This window comes from Suricata suricatta, chromosome 3, assembly GCF_006229205.1.
Source record: "Suricata suricatta isolate VVHF042 chromosome 3, meerkat_22Aug2017_6uvM2_HiC, whole genome shotgun sequence".
Lineage (NCBI taxonomy): Eukaryota > Metazoa > Chordata > Mammalia > Carnivora > Herpestidae > Suricata > Suricata suricatta.
Genome location: NC_043702.1, coordinates 9,266,719 through 9,285,390, shown reverse-complemented (window position 1 = coordinate 9,285,390; position 18,672 = coordinate 9,266,719). Strand labels below are relative to the sequence as shown.

Below are 18,672 nucleotides of genomic sequence, written 5' to 3'. Positions count from 1 at the left end.
TTGCAGGGTACAAAATCAATGTACAGAAATCAGTTGCATTCCTATACACCAAAAATGAAGCAGCCGAAAGCAAAATCAAGAAACTGACCCATTCATGATTGCACAAAAAACCATTAAATACCTAGAATTACACCTAACCTAGGATGTAAAAGACCTATATGATGAAAACTATAGAAAACTTATGAAAGAGATTGAAGAAGACACCAAGAAATGGAAAAACATTCCCTGTTCATGGATAGGAAGAATAAACATTGTGAAAATGTCATTACTACCCAAAGCAATCTACGCATTCTATGCAATCCCCATCAAAATTGTACCCATATCCTTCTCAAAGCTAGAACAAACTATCCTCAAATTCGTATGGAACCACAAAAGACCCTGAATAGACAAAGTCATATTGAAGAAGAAACCAAAACGGGAGGCATCACAATCCCAGCCTTTAGCCTCTACTACAAAGTTGTCCTCATAAAGATAGTATGGTATGGCACAAAAACAGACACACAGACCAATGGAATAGAATAGAGAACCCAGAACTGGACCCACAAATGTACAGCCAATTTATTGTTGACAAAGCAGGAAAGAGTATCCAATGGAAAAAAGACTGCCTCTTTGGCAGGTGGTGCTGGAAGAACTAGACAGCAACATGCAGAAGAATGAAACTAGACCATTTTCTTACACCATACACAAAAATAAACTCAAAGTGGCTGAAGGACCTGAATGTGAGACAGGAAACCATCAAAACCTTCAAGGAGAAAGTAGGAAACAACCTCCTTGATCTCCACCACAGCAATTTCCTATTTGACACATCTCCAAAGGCAGGGAAATGAAAGCAAAACTGAACTCTTAGGACCTCATCAAGATCAAAAGCTTCTGCACTTCAAAGGAAACAATCAAGAAAAGTAATAGGCAACCAACAGAATGGGAAAAGATAGTTGTAAATGACACATCAGATAAAGGACTAATATCCAAAATCTACAAGGAACTCCCCAAACTCCACACCCAAAAACCAAACAGCCCAGTGAAGAAATGGGCAGAAAACATGAACAGACACTTCTCCAAAGAGGACATCCAGATGGCCTACAGGCACATGAAACGATGCTCAACATCACTCATCATCAGGGAAACACAAATCAAAACCACACTGAGATACCATCTCATGCCAGTCAGAGTAGCTAAAATGAACAAATCAAGAGACTATAGATGCTGGTGAGGGTGTGGAGAGACGGGCACCCTCCTACACTGTTGGTGGCAACATAAACTGGTGCAGCCGCTCTGAAAAGCAGTGTGGAGGTTCCTCAAAAAACTATCCATAGAACTCTCTTATGACCCAGCAATAGCACTGCTAGGTATTTACCCAAGGGATATAGAAGTGCTGATGCATAGCAGCACATGTACCCCAATGTTTATAGCAGCAATGTCAACAATAGCCAAATCATGGAAAGCGCATAAATGTCCATCACTTGATGAGTGGATCAAGAAGATGTGGTATATATACACAATGGAGTACTACATGGCAATGAGAAAGAATGAAATATGGCCATTTGTAGGAAAGTGGATGGACCTCGAGGGTGTCATGCTAAGCGATATAAGTCATGGAGAGAAAGACAGATACCATATGTTTGCACTCATAGGTCTAACAGGAGACCAGGAGAAACCTAATGGAGGACCAGGGGGAGGGAAAGAGAGTTGGGGAGAGAGAAGGTAGCAAAACTTGAGAGATTATTGAATACTGAAAACGAACTGAGAGTTGAAGGGGACGGGGGAGGGAGGGAATGAGGTGGTGTTGATGGAGGAGGGCACTTGTGGGGAAGAGCACTGGGTGTTGTATGGAAACCAATTTGACAATAAACTATTTTAAAAAAAACCATATTGTGTTAGACGATAAACAATTACAACTCTACCATATAACAAGATTAAAATTCCCAACCATAACTGAGGACAACTAATATAATTCGCCTTGGTGTTATTTCTGAGATTCACAGACTAGGGGGACAGGGGCACCAATGCCCTACATAAACAGTGTATTTCCTTTCTAAATCTTCAGATCATGGAAGGTTACTATTTATTGAATCACTGTTTTTCCTTTTATGTGTTATAAGCATTTCATATGCATTTCGCTCTTTTATTAAAAACCAAAAGAAAACTCTGAAAAACTCAATCCATTCAAAATCCAGTATTCTGGTTCAAAATCCAAGGTTATAAACTGGTGATACTATTGAACAACTGAAATGAATTTTTTCTGAGTTCATGGTGTAAGTTCAATGAATTACAAATAAAAAATCTGATAGCTTTCAGGTTTAAAGTAACAGAAAGCTATAAAGAGTGTCATACTAAGAAAGCATCCTTAACTTTTCAAACAAGTATTTCTTGGAAAAAAAATGCAAAAATCCCCCCCAAATTTATTATCCTTCCCATTGTACTAGGAAAATAAAACACATGATATTTTCATATGAAGTTTTCATAATTTATTAGGGACTTTTGGATGCAGCATAAATAGCTTTCAAACATTCACAAAGTGTGAAACAGTAATATGTTCTCATCAGCAGTTGATGTGGTAGTAAACCATTTCAAGGTTTAGTACAGGAGTAGCCGGCAAAGGAGCTCCGTTCACAGACGGCCTCTCTGCCCACACTCTCTCCAGGGTAATGTCACTCTGCTCTGTGATTTTAAATTCTAGCTCTATCTCAGTAACTCTCAAACACATATGCCTCGACAAGACTTCTCACCTGTGATCTAAATTAGTATATACACTTGGCTTCTCAGTATCTTTAATTTGAATCTGAACCAATATGTCAAAATTAATATGGCCAAAACAGAATACTACAGATCTTTGTCTAAAAATATGTCATCTTCTCCCTGGAACCCTCCCAATCTCAATAAATGGTACCACCATCCATATCTTTGTTTAAACTCAAATCCTAGGAAACATTCTTGATTTCTTCTCTGAGAATACACTCCCTATCTATTGATAAGTCTATTGGATCTATGCTCAAAATAGATCCCAAGTCAACCCACTGCTCACCACCTCCACTGTTAGGGCTACATCTCTCTTCTAGACTTGGTGCAACAGCCTCATAATTGGCCTCCCTGCCTCTACTTCTGTTTGCTACAACCCATCCTCTAAAATACCAGTCATATAGTACTTTTTCTGAAATAACAGATTATATGTCAACCCTCCAATGAAGCCCTCCATCAGCCCCCCATCACTCATGGCATAAAATCCCAAACCCTACCAGGGCTGACAAGGTCTAACTCCTGACTACTCTTCCAATCTCTTCTTCCCCTTCTGTCCTGTTCCTTGTCAATGTTCTAGACACTGTGAACAAGCCTGTTCTCAAATGAAAGCCCTGGCTGGTGCTGTCCCTTCCGCCTACAAGGTACCTCCCCTAAATATTCATGAGACAACTGCCTTTTTATTATTCAAGTTCAAAGGGCACCTTCTCAGAGAGGCCTCACTTCTCCTCCCTGAGCTGAGTATCACATTACCTCATTTTATCTTCTATCCAGTGCTAGCAGTACCTGATGAGAGGCCACATTTATATTATCATACCATATCATATGACATTCTCAATTATTGATGGTATATTTGTCATACATTTTCCAACATGGAAACATCAACCTTGGAGAGAAAGAACTCTCTTGTTCTCCATCAGCACTGTATTGGTACCATTGTTCTGGTAGCTAGCAGAGTACCTGGCTCAGAGCAGATTTCTAATAAATATGCATTTCTTGTGGTTAACTGTAATAGAACAACAACATTAGAGTTTTCAGATAACAAGGATACAGATAATAAAGTAAAATCTAAGACTGACTTAGAGTATGCCTCCCTAGTCAGGCAGGTTTGAGCTTTATGAAATCAACAAATTAACTCTATGACTGAATTTTTAAAAAGCTGCTTAATGTTCCAAAGACTATATCTCTTTAAAATAAATGTGAAATTTCTAATTAAAAATAAATATAAAACATAAGAATATTTTTCCATCAAAGCAAGTCAATTTTAATATTACAATAATATTTCAGTATTCTGCAAGTCATAACTTGCCTATGTAATGAAACACATATTACATATCAAAGAAACTTGGGGCGCCTATGTGGCCCAGTTGGTTGAGCATCCAACTCTGGATTTCAGTTCAGGTCATGATCTCTCAGTTGTGAGTTCAAGACCCACACTGGGCTCAGCACTGACAGCACAGAGCTTGCTTGGAATTTCTCTCTCTCTCTCTCTCTCTCTCTCTCTGCCTCTCCCCACCTCTCAAAGTAAATAAACATTAAAAATGTTTATATTTATTTTTCAGAGAGTGAGACAGACAGACAGAGCATGAGCAGGGGAGAAGCAGAGAGAGAGGGAGACACAGAATCGGAAGCAGGCTCCAGGCTCTAAGCTGTCAGCACAGAGCCTGACATGGGTCTCAAACTCACAAGCAGTGAGATTATGACCTGAGCTAAAGTCAGATGATTAACCCATGGAGTTACCCAGGCACCTGATAAATAAACATTTTTTTAAAAAAGAAATAATATCAAAATCAAATAAATATTCCTACATATGCTCCACACGCACAATACACATAATTTTTAATGCTTGTTCATTTAAAGAGAGAGAGAGCAGAGGAGGGGCAAAGAAAGAGGGAGAGAGAGAATCTCAAGCAGGCTCTGCACTGTCAGAGCAGAGCCAGATGCAGGGCTCGAACCCACAAACCATATGATCATGACCTGAGCCGAAAATAACAGCCAGATGCTTAACTGACTGAGCCTCCCATGTGCACCCACGCCCCCCACACACATAATTTTAAGGGAACTGTACTAATATTGACACTTGTAGGAGGTCAACTTGAAACTCAGTCTTGCTTCTCCTCATTCTAGTAGGAGACACAGAGTCCAAGCATCAGGGAGAAGTTGGAGAAGGGAATTTGGTTCATGTGTGAAGCTATTTAGCTAAGTGGCTACTCTGTTGCTTTAATCTCCTAACTCATCCTGGGACCAGCAGGCGGGGCGGCCATGACCATCTATGAAATGATTATAATTCCTTCCTAAGTAAGTGCACCTGCCTACACCTCCCTTATTCACAGAACCAACTAATCAAATATATACCTGTACAAAGAGCTTTCTCGGAGAAGTTTATCCCAATGTTTTATTTTTGTTTCCTTTTTTTACCAAAAAGACACGAAGAGAATAACTGATGCCTGAATTAGCATCAGTATGGACCCTGCATGATATAGACACTATAAAGGGACTCTCTCCATCCAAAGGCCTCAGCAGATTGCTGAGTTCACTGTTGAGAAGCTGACCCAAATCTCTGCACACTGGAGCCTTGGAGCATGATTGCGAATGACATTGTCTGCCTCCCCCACTAAACCAGCAGCCCCTCTGGGGAAATGAAAAGGGCTCCCTAACCCACTATTACTAGTAACTAAGCACATGGCTAGACATGCACTAGGTACTCAAGGCATGCTTGTTGGGCGAATACAAATAATTCAAAACCAGACCCTCTGACAAGGCACAGCATCCAAGAAGGACACAAGGCCTCTGCGAGGTCCCTTGTCCCCAAGCATCCCGTTTATCAGCTGCCACTGCTTCAGCCTGACACCAGCCTGAGGTCCAGTGCCCACTCTGCTGTGTCTGTCTCCATATTTGTGTGTTTCTAGAATGCTGCCTTTTATTTCCATTGCTAAATTTACCTCTACCATCAGAATGACATGAGGTTCACTGAATCATCTAACAACCTCTTAAGTTTCTTCCCAGCCATTAAAAACCCAAACAGAGAACAATTCATATTATCATGGAATTGTGTCACATGACACATATTAACCAATGAGCAGGTCGCAAAAGAGAGTGTGTTGCCGGTTTCCTGGATGCACGTATGAAAGAAAACGGAACGTAGACCATGCACCAGAGCGTTAAGCAGAGTCTTGTGAGTTTTGCTTTTCTTTTCATACCTTTCTACATCATGAAATCTCTTATGATGAAAGTGCCATTGTTTTCAGAACAAAACAAAACAAAAAACGAAGACTATTTCAATTATTTGGACAAAAAGACATCTTGAACCTGGTAGAACTATCAGGTTCACCAAGAGACTTACATGGATCTGGTTCTGAGTTCTACTCCACACGTGAGCCAACACCCTGCACAGAGGAACACTCTGAACAAATATTTATTAAATAAAGGCAGTAACCATTTCCCTATGTTGAATGCTCCCTGAGGCATCTTTGTTGGCAGACCCCAGTCTGACCTAAATCTCTGCACTCTGCATTCTCATTTCTAAAAGATCTCTGGCCCACAAGTGACAAAGAACTTAAGAAAGACATTTTTTAAAAACTGTGTGAAAATACCTTTAAATCATTTTCTTCTTTCATTTTTTTATACTGTGATACATAACATACAACATAAAGTTTACCATTTCAACCATCTTCAGTAGTCTTCTTTTAAGTTTATTTTTATTCCTTTGTTTTTTGAGAGAGAGAGAGATAGAGAGCAAGTGGGGGAGGGAGAGGGAGACAGAATCTCAAGTAGGTTCCCCACTGTCAGCCCAGGGCCCTATGTGGGGCTTGAACTCACAAACCGTGAGATCATCACCTGAAAAAAAGTCAAGAGTTAGATGCTTAACTGACTGACTGAGCAACTCGAGCCCTCCAATATCTTAATCATTTCTAAAAAAATTTTTAATGTTTATTTATTTTTGGTAGACAGAAAGAACACAAGCAGAAGAGAAGAGAGAGAGGGAGACACAGAATCTGAAGCAGGCCCCAGGCTCTGAGTTGTCAGCACAGAGCCTGTTGAGGGGCACGAACTCACAGACCATAAAATCATGACCTGAGCCGAAGTCAGATACTTAACCGACTGAGCCACCCAGGTGCCCTTTAACCATTCTTAACAGTTCAGCAGTGTTAAGCATATTTGCCCTCCAACACCAGAACTCTTTCCATCCTGCAAAAATGAAACTGTCCCCATTAAACAATAGCTCCCCATTTTTCCTTCCCTTGAGGCTCTGGCCATCACCATTCTACTTTCTGTCTCTATGATTTTGACTTTTCTATGTACCTTCGACAAGTGGGATCAGACAGCATTTGTCTTTTCTGTGACTGACTGACTTCACTTAGCAAAGCAGATGTCCTCAGGGTCAATCCTTACTGCAGCATGTGTTGGAATTTCCTTCCTTTCAAAGGCTGACTTACATTCCATATGTATCTGCCATATTTTGTTTATCCACCCAGCCAACAGTGGACGGGGGTTGCTGCCATGTTTCAATGACTGTGAATGATGCTATGATAAAAATGGGCACACAGATATCTCTTTGAGCCCCTGTTGTCAATTATTTTGGGTATATACTCAGAAATAGAATTGCTGGATAATATGACGATTCTATTTTTAACGTTCTGGAAAGCTGCCACACTGTTCTCCACTGTGCCCATATCATTTTACATTCCCACAAGTGCACACGAGCATTCCAATTTCTCCACATCTTCACCAACACTTGTTATTTTCTGGGTTTTCTTTTTGATAGTAGCCATCGTACTCGGTGCGAGGTACCAGCTATCTCCTTATTGTTTGACTTGCATCTTCTTAGTGACATAGCACATTCATTTTTGCCTCGATGGCATTTTTCTCCTGACTCTTAAGATGAAAAATCTTTCCTGTCTCAACCAGCCGAAGCCCCATTATTGCGGCTCGCACGATATTTTTAGGCCGGTGCTTCCTCCCTGCCACCTGCTATTATGTGAAGAGACATGGAAGTGAAGCCAACACTTATATTATTTGTGTCCTCACTCACAGAGAGGACTCTGACAATTCCAGGGAACAACTGTCAAATATTTCTTAAAGAGAAAAGCACACCTAATCCCTAAAGAAAAACGACCTATTAATTTGACTGTCTAGAAGCACAGAAAACATGTCTGAAGACTATGACATTCTTACCACTACTCTGCAAAAAGTCCTCATTACCAAGATGTTTTCAAGAATTGACAAGGTTATGAATCCAGGGGAGGCATCAAATCGGTTTTATTCACTTCTCTCTTTGAACCTCAAAGGACCATTGTTCTTGGGGTCCGAGTCAATTACTCTGAGAACGTGATTATTTCATCTATACCAGCACCGTGCCTGCTTTGAGTTATTAATGCGTCCTGGCCATGCTATTTCTATGAAAATGAAAGGCAGGTGAGGAGTCTGGCAGCAACTCAAAACTCCCAGGGATACTGGGCTGGGATAACTAATTGTCTGAAAGGGTTTCAGGTTGCCTGTTCAAGTATAAGAACATAAAATGTCCCACATTCCACCACATCTGGCTCAGGTAAGGTATAAGCAATGTGCTTCTGCATTTATAACATAAATTTAAACCTTCTGTAAATGTCACCTGGTCCTCAACTATTATTACCTTTTAAGTGCTATTGAAAAATGACACAGAATAGTATTCCAAAAGTGGTACATTTTTAGTTCAAAAGTAAAAATGGTTTATTCTAATAGTAGTCCAATTACAATTGGACTCCATCACACTGCCTGTAAATTCAATCCATTTACCTCCCGAGCTCACAAAGTAATAGATGTATGGTTACAGTTAATGTCCGCCACTCCAGGAATAAGAACAGTGGCTCATAAACTCTTTTTGGATTTCATACCCTTTTAAAAGTCTAAATAAAACTGTGGATTCTGTCCCTAGAAAAAAATAAGCAGATTCCAAATTTAGAAAAAGTTCCAGAGGTTTGTGGTCATTCCTCTATAAAGTCCAGGTGCAGAACCCATTCTGCATCGGAATCATTTGGGAGGCCAGTTACAACAGAAGATTGTGGAGTAGGGGAAAGGTATCTCCACTGTTTTAAGTTTCTGTATTTGTTTAGAGAGAGTGAGAGCACACATTCACACAGGAGGGGCAGAAAGAGAGAGGGAGAGACAGAATCCCAAGTAGTCTCCACGCTGACAGCGCAGAGCCTGACATGGGGCCTGAATTCATGAACCATGAGATCATGATCTGAGCCAAAACCAAAAGTCAGATGCTTAACCACCTGAGCCAGCCAGTCAAGATATCTCCATTTTTAATAAAAGCCCCTGATGATTCTAATGAACACCAGGATTTGAAAGCCAGTGTCCTGAAAGGTAACAGTTTTTGAGGTCAATGAAGCCAGATGACAAAGTCCTGATGCAAAAGGTAAGGCTATAGGGTAATGGGATGAGTTTTTACCTCCCTGAAAAAGTAATATAATTACAATCACATCTATGCAGGGGATGGGAGGAGGAAATCTTAAAACCAAGATATGTGAATAAAAGAAAAATAAATAATGTAACTGCATACATTCTATACCATAGATAACATGTTCTTATATAGCATATATAAAATACATCACTGTACATTGTACACAGTATACTACCATCACTTAGCATTTTTAGTAAGCCATTCTTACCTTGAAGTGCTTAGTGTGCTAACATTCAACGGACATAAATGTGAGCAATGTAATATGAAGGAGCTGTTCACACAGGTGAATCATGATCACAATATACACATGCCAGCTTCTTGAGCATCCTGGCCAGGCCTCATTCATCTCATCCCTGAGCATGGAGACTAGTGCCTAGTTCATGGCTGATGCTCCATCCATATGCTTTGGATTTAATTTTAATCTGTCTCTGCTAACAGTTCTATTCCAAATCCAACCATCTGCTCAATGATAACAGACCCTATTGAGGTCCATTACGGTACTAAAATGGAAGAGCCAAACTTTCCTGTACTCAGTCCCCTCTAAGAGGGTGACATTTAGAATGGTCAGAAGTCAAGTCCATAGATGTTGCTCCTTGCCAGCACTTCCACTTCAGTGTGGAGAGTAAGTTTCAAAGGGTGTATGACTTAAGGGAAATGAGAGCACCTTGGGAGAACAAGGAAGATGAGTTTTCTAACTTCAAAATCATGTTTACTATACAACATGATGATGGTAAAAAAAAAAACCAATAATAATAATAACACATGCATCCACTCCAGTATGATTAAACCTGCACTAAGTTAATAATTTGATCTACAGACAAATGACCCTTTGGGAGATCATGAACTCCAGACAAAACTCAAGGAGCAAGAAATCTACACAAGATTTTTACATCATGTCAAAGAGTTCTCTGATTTCTGGAAGGCCATATGTGCCCATTTTTTCAACAGTATTCAGCAAGTTCAACCACCTACCCAGAACATTGTGATGGGAACAGAGAAAGGGGAGAGGGATGTGAGAGGTGAGGTCACATGTAATATTATAGAACAGTAAGAACATATGATCTGGATTCAAATGTTTCTGATTTGAGGCTCAACTCCATGATTTTATAGCCACAAAACTCCCAGGACTACTGTAAGGACCAAGTGAATTAATCTTTATGAATGTTCTCTGTCTGGTAAAGACAGATGTCACTTTTATTATGTAACTATTATACACTTTTTGTTATTATATAGAAGGGGAGATATTATTAGCTTTTAGGTCATATTTGTGGTATGAAACTTCTCAGATTATAATTACAACTTTACATAGAGTTACTTTGATATTTAAGGTATTAAGACCCTTTGAATGTAATTCAAGAAAAACTTGACTATCCCAAAGCAAAAAAAAAAGAAAAAAAAAGAAAGGGGGAAGGAAGGAAGGAAGGAAGGAAGGAAGGAAGGAAGGAAGGAAGGAAGGAAGGAAGGAAGGAAGGAAGAAAGAAAGAAAGAAAGAAAGAAAGAAAGAAAGAAAGAAGTGAATATTCTTTATATAAATAGAATAACATTTAACTTTAAATTTCTTCTTAAGAGAAAGCCAAAATCATCATTCATAAAAAAGTGAATGTTTAACAGTAGCTAGAAAACACATCATTAAATTACATCATAAACATTTACAGGGCAAGCTACACACACACACACACACACACACACACACACACACATATTCTATAGGCAAACATATATCCACATACATATTTTTTACATTAAACCATCTACGTGTATGTATATGAGTCATTATATAATCTTGATTTGTTTTTCACTTCCTAGACTCTACACAGCAATAACTAACTTTTCTCCATCAATTAAAATCAACTGTAAATCCATGTCTTTCATAGATTGAACATGCACTTCAGGAAGGTTTGATTATGTGTTACCATATCTGGTGGGAACAGGGGGAGGGGGCAGGGGTATATTTTGCTCAATGAGATCTAATTAAATCATTATTTCTCACAATCTTCACAAAATCAAGTCAGAGTCAATCCTAAAAGATATTTTTCTCTAAACTGTACCAAGGAAATGTAGAGTTACAAAATCTGCAACAGCGAGCAGTGGATTTTGTGAGGTAAATGCCACCATTTCAAATTCCGAAGTCAATTCACAGTAACGATTTAAGAGCTGCAAAAGGCCTGGCAAGAGTATTTATTTCCTCCAAGAATCCTCTGCAAGCAAACTGTCCATTCAGCAGTTCTGCAGGCTGCTCTCTCACCATGCGACAGGTCCACTTATTCATAAACAAATCATTAACATTCTTGACATAAATCCATAGTGGACCATTAATCCCAGCTATGATAATGTTTTAGTACATTTGCTCTGCCCATCGTGAATGGGAGTCTTGTTTCCCAGAACCCATCCCTGACAAATAAGAGACAAATTATGCCCCGTGAGAAAACTTGGGAGAATGAACGGCTTACACACCAATTGCTGTCTCATTATCAGGCCAGTGCCGAAATAGATCCTGTGTGCTTTGGGTGAAATCTAGATTTTTCTTGCTCAGACCAAAAAATGCAAGTATATACAAGACCATTTGCCAAGGTGGTTTTTGCCACTCTGATCCATGGGCAAGCCACACTCTGGGGCTATGCCTCCTAAAAGCAAATAAAAAACTACTGCTAGTACATTATTTCTTGTATAATTTCAAAAAATACCCCAAATCCTAACAACCATAATGACCAATGATTAATATGGCTTTTTTCTATGTTCATTGTATTCTGCCTAAGAGTTATCAGGAAAGGGGTATGAGTAACAGAGAAATGATTACCAGGGCATAAGAAACTTATTTAAGTTTAGTTGATCCTATGACATGACTCAAATTCAGTTTATAAATTCTCGCAGCAGAACATCAACAATAAACGTCTTCAGGACAAGGAAGCACTGGACATAACACTCACACATCAGAAGTGTTCTGCTGTATATTTTTATGATGCAGGGGAAATGGATCCAATTCTAGCTCTTTAACCCTGACATCATAAGTTAAACAAATATATATGCTAATTCTACAAAAGTGGCCAAAGAGAACACTGTATTTTCTAGGTACCCCTAGTTCTACCTATGAACCATCTGCTGGGCTAGCCCCCGAGCTCCTGCTCTGTCCACCATCACTTCACACATCAGCACTGGCAGGGAAAAGACCATAAGCCTGTTTATCTCTCCAGAAGGCATCTGGCTTCCAACATGGGTTGCGTATCGCGGTGCCTGCTGAAAAGCAGATTCTGGGTCAACAGATATATGATAGAACCTAATAGTCTGCATTTCTATTAAGCTCCCAGTGACTCTCATACTCCTTGGCACTCCTTTGAGAAGCAAGATGGGTGATGAACCACATTTTGATTATTGCTTGGTAGATCAAAACATGGTTCTTGTTAGGGAATGACATAGAAACTGTGCTTAATTTTGCCTTCCCTATTACTAACATAATAATTTAAATCAATAGATGTAAAATCTAAAGCCACATTTTACATGACTCTTAATGTAGAGTAGGGTTTACAGTACAGAAGTCCAGAATTTGCACGAGATCAGTATGGGGTCGCCCTATGAATGACTTGGGTTTGAATCTTATTCAACTTTTCCATTAAACGAGATCATAGGGCCAAAACGTGGTGCTCAGTTTCCCCTGGCAGAGCAGTTTCATACCACAGATCTGAGATGGAGCCTGAGAATCTGGGTTATTAAATATGTCCCTAGTGGTCCTGACCTGCAACGAAGACTGGAAACCACGCCTTCATCCTTAGAGCCTCAGGTATCTTGCGAGGCTCCACCACCCACAACTGGGGCTTTGGCAACAGGGCTTAGGATGCAGCAAACTTTCCCCAGATACAAGATGTCCTTGCTGCTCTCACATACAGGCTCAGAGGATTAACTCACACTGACTCTGTTAGCCGTGGGCACCGCTTCTCCAAATGTGCCCATTTCATCAGTCTGGCCGTATCTGTATCTATGGCAACCACAAACTTCAGGCCCTCGTGTGTTCTCCTTTAATCACCACCAAGGCTGGCCTGGGAAGGAGGCGGCCTCAATGAGCCTACCTGTAAGTTCAGTGAGTGGGCCCCTTCCCAGGGACCTCTGGATTCTGACTTCCTCCAACACTTCTCTGCAAAGGAGAACAAACACCCCATCACCGCCCAAGCCCTCAGCACACCTCCAATGCGGGCCTCGCAAATCCCCACAAACAGACTGATCAATCAGAAAGTAGATCTCTCAGCTCACCTCTGTCTTGTCTTTTACCACTATCCATCTGTCTGTATAATCAGTCTTTCCAATAACTGTCACAGAAAGAAACATATATCCCTATACTCTGGTTTTAGAGGATAAAGATCCCATTGCCAATTACATATCTTAGCACAGACAAGGGCTTAAACAACATGTTTGTTGCAGAACGTGGTCAGGTGGCATGCAGAGAGCCAGAAGCTGATTTCACAAGCACAGAATGCATTCCTTTTGCTTCCCTTTATTTCTCTCCCTCGTTCTGTCCCCTTCTCTCTCTCTTTTTTGCTTCCCTCTTTCCAATGGCATTTGTAATTTATAAGCTCACTGAAGCCCTTCCTAACAAACCAGAGTATTACTTCTTGGACCGACCTCAGTTACAGATGTGTGTCTCCTCTGATGTAATGAAAGAGAAAGAGAGAGAGAGAGAGAGGAGTGGGAGATTCAGGACGGTGAATCGGGCTCTGAGTACCAATCCTGGAGCCATGCAGGAATGAGAGAAGCAGGCCTGGTAGAAGCTGGTAAGTGGAAACTGAGGCTCGGCCTTCTAGGGGATGACAAGGCATGGCCAGAACCATAGCAGGCAATGGGGCCCTGGGCTCTGTACAGGGAGAGCCTTGGCACAACTCTGGACAAGAATGGCAAGCAAGAATGTGAGATAAACACTGCCAGAAAGTCTGATTCTCCAAGAGAAGCCAGAAAGCCAGATGTTTATGTGGAATCTCCTGATCTTCTGGTGTTTGCTATCCTCTTTAAAATTCTGTAAGCACTGGGCTGGCCAAAGGAAACACAGCGGCAAGGCCAATGTGTCTTGTTCACCAACCACTTGCAAACTTGACCTGGAGAGCCTCTGTGGCAGGGATGCTGGCTGGACCCCTGGGTCTGGTTCCCCTCTCTCCTGGGCACCTGGTGGGGCCACATTTCTCCCCCTTCCCTGGAATTAGGTATGAGCTGATGACTGAAGTCTCGCCAATAGAACGTGAACAAAAAGGACACGTGCTTCCAGAGAGAAAAGACTTTAAATAAGCAGCTGTTCTTCCTCGTGCTCTCCCTCCACTTACACAACAGCAATGAGCCCACAGCAGCAGTGGAACCAGAGCCACGAAGAAGCTTGGGTCCCCGAATCACCACATGGAAGAAAGCCACCAATGGTTCCGAAACACAGTGTTGGATGGTGACTTTGACAAACACATATATAGTATTTCACCCTTTTTATATTTTAGGGTATTATTGCAACCTACCCAGACTCATTTTTTTCTGTTTATTTATTTTGAGAGAAAAGGTTTGTGTGCAAGCAGGTGAGGGGCAGAGAAAGAGAGAGACTCCAAAGCAGGCTCCACACCATTACAGCACACAGCCTGATGTGGGGATTGAACTCCCAAACCATGGGATCATGACCTGAGCCAAAATCCAGAGTTGGATGTTTAATTGAGCCACCCCAGCCCCTCCAAGGCTGATTCATTTAACACAGTCTCAATAATCTCTCACCTTTGGCTCTGAAAAATAGCAACCCTTCCTGTCCTTGAAATGTCCTTGCTACACAAGTCAGTGGATTACTTTCATTTTTCTCTCCCAGGCATGGTAATCCTCCACTATGATTATGCTGGGGCCTCCATTCCTATTCAGGTAATTTTAGTTTTTATTAATCAATAAAGGAAGGAGGGAAGGAAGAAATTAAACTGTCCTGAGCCCTCAGAATTCACAACCAGGATTATCACATTTCTATTAAGAAAATGTCACTACAGAGGAAAATGCACAAACATTTTGAAAATTCCTCTCACGTAATCAATTTAAAAAAAAACTACAAAATATCTCCCAAGAATAAGGTGATTCGTTTTTATAGAGGCCTTTTCAAAAATGTTTGCTTAGGGTCACCTGGGTGGCTCAGTCGTTTAAGCATCTGACTTCGGCTCAGGTCATGATCTCACGGTTTGTGAGGTAGAGCTCCATGTTGGGCTCTGTGCTGACAGCTCAGAGCCTGGAGCCTCCTTCTGATTCTGTGTCTCCCGCTGTCTCTGTCCCTCCCTCACTTGTGCTCTCTCTGTCTCTGTCTCTCTCTCTCTCTGAAAAATAAATAAACATTGATTAAAAAAATTTTTTAATGTTTGCTTAATTCCTTTTCTTTCTACCTAGGATGAGCTCTCGAAAGTTTCATAGCAGCAAAGGAAAACAATGAACTTAAAAAAAAAGGTTAACATATGGAAAGACATTGAGAAGATCAGCATTCTAGACTGGATTCTTTCCACAAAATGGAATTTTGCCACAAAAACCCAAAGGGTGGGAGAACTCAGAAAACTTCAAGGCACTTTTCCCGACACCTTTAGCTACATGAATAAAGATAACATTCAAAGAATGTTTGTTGTCTTATAATTTTAGTTCTTTATGTGCAGATGGTTTGTTGGAAACTTAAGAAGAGGAGCTGAGGGGCGCCTGGGTGGCTTAGTTGGCTAAGCGTCCGACTTTGGCTCAAGTCACAATCTCGCAGTTTGTGAGTTCAAGCCCCATGTCAGGCTCTGAGCTGACAGCTCGGAGGCTGGAGCCTGCTTCGGACTCTGTGTCTCCCTCTCTCTGCCCCTTTCCTTTTCAATCTCTCTCTCTCTCTCTCTCTCTCTCTCTCTCTCTCTCTCTCTCTCTCTCTCTTTCTCTCTCTCTTCACACACACACACACACACACACACACACAACACACAGATAAACATTAAATTTTTTTTTAAATAAAAAATAAGAAAGAAAGAAAAGTAGCTGAACACCACATGCCAATAAGGCACTAGAAGCCAGTGGTGAACCAAGGCAGATCAGAGAATAAGACCCACCCTTCCAGACAGGCTCCTAGGCCTGCAACCATCCCTCCAGGCAGGGCACCTAAAAGCTTGGTAAAAACAGTTTAAAGAGGGTTAATAACTTTTTCCATTCGCTTTCAGCCAATAGGATTTAATTAAGTATACTTTAATTAAAATTTAATCATGCTCTTCTTGTGGCTGTAGACAGCCTCTGCTAAAAATTTCATTAACTAGTATTTTCCAAAACCCCTTTCCAAATAAAGCTGCCTTACAATGAAGAAATACTTATTATGGTGATACCATACTCTTTCCTCAAAAAGTGGGAAGAGACTGGGGGGAGGGGGTGCAGAAAAATGATTATATAAAAGACATTATGCAACAAGATGTGAGAAGCTGGTTTGGGGGGGCGGGGAATCTCCCTAAATCAGAGGGTTGACCAAAGGAGTATTTGTTAGATTGAAGAGTATAGTAACTCTTCGTTTATGCAAGTGCCGAGAAATAGGGTGTTCTAAGTCACCCAATGTCTATATTCCCCAGGCCCTTCACCCATTTATTTGCTTGATACATTTATAGGCAGAAACTATTAGGACAGTGGTCTACATACTAAGCTGATCCCTCCAAGTGCTAAATCTTTTGGTGATTAGGACAAAGGAAAAGTATTTGCATACTTGGGATTTTCTTCCACAGCATGTGAGAAAAATGTATCTGTTAATTGACCACATTTACTATTGATATGCATATAAATCATGTCACTGGGCTTAAATGGAGAAATGCTTTAATGGGCCATTGAGAAATGTATGATTCTCTAAGGAAATGTGTCTTTCCCTAAGCCAGATAGTACCACATTGTATCTTCGAAATGCATTTGTGACCTCTACTGTGTTCTCAAAAATGATGCCTGGGCTTTGTGGTAACTTTTCTTACCTGCTTCTGGACAGACCCTGGCTGTGTTCTGGATGGATGAGGTCATCAGAAAAGTCACTTCTCAAGGGAAAAAGCACCATAATGCAACAATATTCACACCGTCCAACAGCAACACATAGTCAAATGTTTAGCACTATTGCCAAATTTCCATGAATCAGAGTTTTAAGAAAATTAGGTCTTCATCAACTTGCGGTTAATACAATTCTGAAAATCACTGAAGATTTCTTTAATGGTCTCAAGGCCACTCTTTAAAAATCAATTTTAATTTTACAGTTTCTCAAATATAGAAAGTGTCAGACCAGCTTAAGGTATATCGATGGAAGACAACCCAAATCACACATTACATCTGTGTTTTAAAGTCAGACCCCCCTCGCCTGAGCAGCTCTGTCAGCTAAGCGACCAACTTTGGCTCAAGTCACGATCTCACAGTTTGTGGGTTCGAGCCCCCCAATGGCCTCTGTGGTGACAGCTCAGAGACTGGAGACTTCCAAATTCTGTGTCCCTCTCTCTCTGCCCCTCCCCCACTTGCAGTCCACCTCTCTCTCTCTCTCTCTCTCAAAAATAAATAAACATTAAAAAACTTTTTTTTTTAAGTCAGACCCTTCTTACAGCCTCTTTTTCTTAGAATTTGCATTTTCTGTGGACATATAAATAGAAACAAAGAAGAAATACCTGGCTAAGTGTTTGCTTTTGTGTTTGTTTTTCCTAAAATAGTGTGCTTCCTAAGCCATGTTTAAAATAAATTTGTCTTTGATGCCTTTGAATCAGGTGTCCAAAAGTTTCTTCTAGAGAAATTTATAATTCCCTTTCAAAGGACAACTTTTTGAAGTTCACCCAGACACAAAGCAGTAAGTCACAGAGAGATGTTCTACTGCTGTCACATGTTATGTGATTTCTTTTCTTCTTCCCTCCTCTGTCAAAAGAAACACAAGCCCGGGTTCCATTATGGCAGAGGAAACTTCTATAGGAAACTCACTAAGAATTGAAGACAGGTCCTCGGCAGCTCTGAGTAGCTCCGGATGTTCTACCTGGAGCTGGAGAGGGGCTAAGCTTGGGAAAGTGTCTTTCCGATGTGCTATTTTAAATCTCTTTCCATGCACACGTATCCGTGTACAAATGTTAACGGGAATCGGCCACAAAGATAGACTGGAAGATTTCTTTCTCAAGAGTTGGACCTCATGGTCATTGCTGCTGCCTAAAGGTTTGTAATATTTTTTTCAATGTTTATTCATTTTGGGGAGAGAGAGAGATAGCAGGAGAGGGGCAGGGAGAGGGAGACACAGAATCCGAAGCAGGCTCCAGGCTCTCAGCTGTCAGCACAGAGCCCAATGCAGGGCTTGAACCCAGGAACCATGAGATCATGCCCTGAGCCGAAGTCTCAGCCGACTGAGCCACCCAGGCACCCGCAAAGGTTTAGGAAGCACAGTTGGGGGGTGCACGTTTTCAGGCACAAACTACAAGTGCCATTTTATAGGCTTTTGCCATTTACTTTTCACAAGAACCCTACCAAACAGTTAATTTATTCCAAGGTTACATACAAATGGACCGAGGT

At 40.9% G+C, this 18,672-nt stretch overlaps 1 protein-coding gene and 1 long non-coding RNA gene across 6 annotated transcripts in view; one reads left to right on the top strand and one right to left on the bottom strand.

Moving 5' to 3' along the window:
* LOC115287348 overlaps window positions 1–15,745 on the top strand; it is a 21,736-nt gene extending 5,991 nt beyond the window's left edge. The window contains exons 2-3 of the long non-coding RNA XR_003906445.1: window positions 9,996–10,197; window positions 15,551–15,745. This is a non-coding gene — a long non-coding RNA (uncharacterized LOC115287348). The remainder of the gene's footprint in view (window positions 1–9,995; window positions 10,198–15,550) is intronic.
* PID1 (phosphotyrosine interaction domain containing 1) overlaps window positions 1–18,672 on the bottom strand; it is a 251,928-nt gene that overhangs the window by 172,708 nt on the left and 60,548 nt on the right. The gene's annotated exons all lie outside the window — the stretch shown is intronic.